Here is a 6,000-nt window from a genome sequence, read left to right on the forward strand (position 1 = left end):
TTTATAATTTGGGTCTTGCCCGTCAAATCATTCTCCTAATGATGTGATCCCATTATCAAATGACAACTCATGTCTATGGTCAGGAAACCTTGGCCATCTTTGATCAACGAGCTAGTCCATTAGAGGCTTACTAGGGACAGTGTGTTGTCTATGTATCCACACATGAATTTGAGTTTCTAATAGATACAATTCTAGCATGGATAATAAACTATTATCTTTAACATGGAAATATAATAATAACTATTTTATTATTGTCTCTAGGGCATATTTCCCACATAACTACTACCTGTGAAGACTATCGTGATCCCCTATACTTGTGGGTTATCAATATCCCAAGGGATCTTCTTTTAATCTTGCTAGCAATTCTGACTCAGACTATGTCAGAGACAAGGTTGATAGAAAATCCACCTCGGGTACGTGTCATTCTCTTTGGAGATCTCTTGTGTGTTGGTCATCCTAGAAGCAATATTTGGTATATCTATCTCCCGCTGAAGCAGATTATGTTGCTGCCAGATCATGTTGTGCGCAATTTCTATGCATGACACAAACCATGAAGGATTATGCCATACTGGTGAAACATATTCCATTGTTGTATGACAATGAAAGTGCTATTAAGATTGCTCATAATCCCGTGCTTTAATCTCGAACGAAACATATTCAAGTTCGTAATCACTTCATTCCTCATCGTGTTGCCAAAGTACCTATAAATCACAAGCATGTTCGCACTAAAAAACAATTGGCCATTATGTTTACCAAGCCACTTGATGTGAAAGTGTTTTGTCTCTTGAGGAGCGATTTAAACATCATCGATGCTTCAAACTTGAGCTAGACTCAATCGTACGCATGCAAGGGCATGAGCGTATTTGACTCTTCCATGATAGTATTGGTATGCCACTTTCTTATATCTTCAAAATCTATGCTCCCTTGTATTGCATCCAACCTTTTTTAGGTACTTGTAAGAACCTTACTACACAAGATTTCCATCAACTCACATCACAAGCAATGTTGTCATGGCCAAGCATCAACAAACCTTCTTTGATGATGGAGGAAGAAGACAACACAAATCATATCCTTGACAGCTATTTGTTGAATAATTTGACTCTTATCATTTGGATATATCATGTTCTATCTTGCATGACTAACACATGTAGGTGAGAAGAGTACCAAAACAATCAAGGATTAATCCAAACTCAAGATGATCTTCATCAACATTGAGAATCCACAACAAGTACACCTACATGCTATGTCATCTACATCTTTCAAGGGTGTCACACTGAATCCCCACTGATTTGCGTTGGTTTCCCTCCAAGCTTAAAGGGTGTTGTAGCACAGTGATGGCAAGTACTTCCCTCAGTTACGAAATCAAGGTATCAATCCAGTAGAAAGATCCATAAGACTATGTAAGCACCACCTGCACACAAATAACTAATCCTCGCAACCCAACACGTGGTGGGGTTTTCAATCCCTCGTGGGTAAAGTAAGGACATATTGATAGATGCAAATGAGAGTGATAGCAAATAAAATGCTGCAAGGAATTTTTGTGTTTTTTGGTAATATATATCTGAAAATATAATAGAAAATAAACTAGAAACGCGAATAACAAACTAGAGACTGCAAATAGATGATGTGAAGTAGATCCGGGGGCCGTAGGTTTCACTAGTGGCTTTTCACAAGAAAATAGCAAACGATGGGTAGAGAAATTAATGTTGGGCAACTGATAGAAGAGCAAATAATTATGAGGATATTCAAGACAATGATCATGTATATAGGCATCACGTCCAAGTCAAGTAGACTGACTTCTACCTGCATCTACTTCTATTACTCCAGACATCGACCACTATCCAGCATGCATCTAGTGTATTGAGTTCATGGAGAAACATGGTGATGCCTTAACAACGATGACATGATGTAGACAAGATCTATTCATGTAGGAATAGACTTCATCATTTTATCCTTGATAGCAACGATACATGCATGCCATGTATGTTTCTGTCACTGAGATTGAGCACCGCAAGATCGAACCCATCAGAAAGCACCTCTTCCCATTGCAAGATAAAAGATCAAGTTGGCCAGACAAAAACTAAATATTGGAGAAGAAATACGAGGCTATAATAATCAGGCATGAATATGATTTCATAGATGTGATCATAAACTCACAATTCACCGGATCCCAACAAAAACAATGCAAAAGAATGAGTTACATCATATGGATCTCCAAGAGACCATTGAATTGAGAAAAAAACGAGAGAGAAAGCCATGTAGCAACTGCCTACGGACCCGTAGGTATGATATGAACTACTCACGCATCATCAAAGGAGCACTAATGAGGATGACAAACCCCTTTGTGATCATGTTCCTCTCCGGAACGGGGTCTAGATTGGATTACGTGGCCTTTTGAACTTGCGGCGGCTGAAACGATATTTCATCGAGTTCTGTAAGCTTTTCTGAATATTGCCGTATTTATAGAGCTAGGAGGCGGTGGAGAAGGCGGTGGAGGAGGCGGTCGAGGGCCCAACTAGACACCAGGCCACGCCAGGGTCACTGGGCGCGCTGTGGTACCTAGTGGGCTATCTGGGCCTCGTATGGTGATCCTCCTTGTCTCCCAAGTTTCCTTCTAGTTCAAAAAACGTAAAGTTTCGTGACATTTGGACTTCATCTCATATTGATAGCAACTGGCACTAGCCACTATTTCAATAGGTTAGTCCCAAAAATGATATAAAGTTGATATAAAGTGATCATAAAACATCTAAGAATAATAATATAATAACATGTAACAATAAAAAGTTATAGATACGTTCGAGATGTATGAACATCCCCAAGCTTAATTCCTGCTCGTCCTCGAGTAGGTAAATTATAAAAACAGAATTTTTGATGTGGAATGCTGCCTCACATGTTCATCATAATCTTTTTCTTTTGAGCATGCACATATGGACTTACACATGATGCAAAGCAATAATATATAGTTTGACATGAAAATTTCAATACTCAAGCATATCAACAAGCAACCAAGCCTTTCAAAATATCAATGTTAAAGAATGTTATCCCTATCCCATCATGCTCTATCATTGATCCATTCATGCAACACACCAAAATATTAACTACATCCAATGCTCAAGTATGATAATGGTGTTCCTTAGTTGGTGCTTTATAAGAGAAGGTGCTGACTCAAATTCAAAATAAAAACTGCATAAAATAAATAGATAGGCCCTTCACAAAGGGAAGCGGGAATTTGTAGAGGTGCCAGAGCTCAAAGTTAAAAACTTAGAGATAATTGTTTTTGGGTGGTATGCTTTTCGTGTCAACAAAAACAACTAAGAGTTTCCAATATCCTCCATGCTAAACAAGTTATAAGCAGTTCCCAAACCAAAAATAAAGTTTATTCCTTTTTCCACCATGCTTTCACATTCCACGTGTACCTTCCATACCAATACTTTCCAATGAATTTATAATTTGACAACATGAAATATATATATTTTGCATTTTGGGACTGGGCATACCTATTAGTGCCGTACTCTCATGTGATGAAAAGTGAATAAACACTCCTCTTGAGAATAACCTATTTAACATGGAAGATACCGGCCGCCCCTCATCACTTCATGAGCGGTATGGGCACACAAAACAGAAATTTATTTTGAACATTAGAGTTGGCAATTGCAAATTTACTTGGAATAGCGTTGAAATACCACATATAGGTAGGTATGGTGGACTCATTGGGAACAACTTTGGGATTAGTATTTGGATGCACAAGCAGTATTCCCTCTTAGTACAAATGAAGGCGAGCAAATAGATTGAGAAACGCCCAAACAAGGAACGAAAATCATCATAAGTGAACATTAAACATAACTAACACTGAATAATACAACACAAGTAGGATGTAATTTCATAGCATAATTGTTGACTTCATGTGCATGCATAGGGAATCACAAACCTTAACACCAATATTCTTACTAAAGCATAATTACTCATCCACATAACTCACATATCACTATTTTGATATCGAAAACTATTGCAAAGAATCAAGTTTAATATTCAGTGATCTTCATGAACATTTTTATTATATATTTCCTGTAAATTCATTACTTTGGGACTAATTTTAGTTAAAGCAAATCGCATTTGCAAATAACAAGCTCTCAAACAAATATAAGGAAGAACGAGAGCACAAGTTTCTTTAAAATTTTCAACTCTCAAAATAATAGAAATGAAGCAAGACAGGACTTCTTCAAAATTTCTACTACTCTCAAAATAATATAAGTAAAGCATGAGATAAAATTTCTTTGAAATAACAACACCACCATTTTCAAAAATATATAAGTGAAGAATCTGAGTAATTCCATGGCTCAAAAAATGTAACTGAAGGATAAAGAGCGATTCTAACAAATCATAGCATAATTTGGTTCTCTCAATTGGGTGTCTATAGAAATGTTTATTATGACAAAATAACCAGCTAAGAAAGCAGAGACACAAATGATACAAGACGGTCCAAGCAAAACTCGTGATATGTGACAAATAAAATTTTAGCTCCAAGTAAAATTACTGATGGTTGTTAGAAAAAAGAGGGGACACCTTCGAGGGCATCCCCAAGCTTAGTTGGTTGGTACACCTTATATATAATCTTGGGGTGCCATGGTGCATCCCCAAGCTTAGGATTTTATCGCTCCTTATTCCTTCATCCATCGTGTTCTCACACAAAACTTAACAAAAATTTCGTGAGATTCGTTAGTATAAGAAAACCAAACTTTACTTTAGGTACTGTTGAAAACCTATTCCAATTTTGTTCTTGAATTATATGTACTGTATTCTAACTTTCCCATAGCTTATACCCCCAAATACAAACCATATAATATTTAAAACAAGCACATAACACACAGAAAACAAAATGTGTCAAAAACAGAACAGAGTGTAAAGAATCGAATTGTACTCATACACATGTAACTCCAAAAATTATGTAAAATTAAGACAATGTAGGGAATTTGTACGTCAATCTAGTGTAAACAATTATGACACTTTTGATGTTTCTGTGATTTTTAGGATTTTTTCTAGTGGATGCAAAAGTTCCTGTTTTCAATAGGATTAAAGCAATTGACACCACACATGACCCCAAAGGCTTTACTTGGTAGAAACACTAAATAAAACACAAAAACACAATTATAACAGTAGCATAATTGTGCAAACACTCAATAACAGTAATAAAAAGTTAATAATAAATTTGATACATGGGGTTGCCTCCCAACAAGCTCTTTCTTTATATCCATTAAGATAGGCTTGAGATTTTATTGATGCTCACACGAAAGATGGTAGTTGAAACACAAAGAGAGCATCATGTAGCATAAGACAAACACATTTAAATATAACATACTTCTTACGCATAGGCATTTAAGACAAACATAGGCATAAGACAAACACATTTAAGTATAACAAATTATCAATAAAAGAAATATCTAACATATGCATGTAACAAGAAAGAAACAATAGAAATCTCAACATGAAGAGAGATAATTTAGTATATTGAATATTACTATAACCATATTTCCCTCTCTCATAATAATTTCATGTAGGATCATATTCAAATTCAACAATATAGCTATCACAAGTAATATTCTCTTCATGATCGACATGCATATAAGTCCTATAATCTTCCAAGGTAGTGGGTTTAGCATTAACTAAAGTCATGACCACTCCAAACCCACTTTCATAAAAAAATTCATGAGATAGATAATCTTACAAAATATTTCAATCATTATTACCTAAAGTTGACACACTTACAACCCCACTTTCCATACTATTACAATAATTATTATCAATAACATATTCATCATCAGGATGAAATAAATTTTCAAGATAATAAGAAGCATCACCCCAATCATGATCTTTACAATGAGTAGTGGACATAAGAAAATTGCCATCTCCAATCTTGTAGTTTTGCATATTATTAGCATAATTGACCTTAATAGAATTTGTAATAACATCATTGCAATCATGCTTCTCATTCAAGGAGATATC

This window comes from Hordeum vulgare, chromosome 5H (assembly GCF_904849725.1).
Source record: "Hordeum vulgare subsp. vulgare chromosome 5H, MorexV3_pseudomolecules_assembly, whole genome shotgun sequence".
NCBI classification, from domain to species: Eukaryota; Viridiplantae; Streptophyta; class Magnoliopsida; order Poales; family Poaceae; genus Hordeum; species Hordeum vulgare.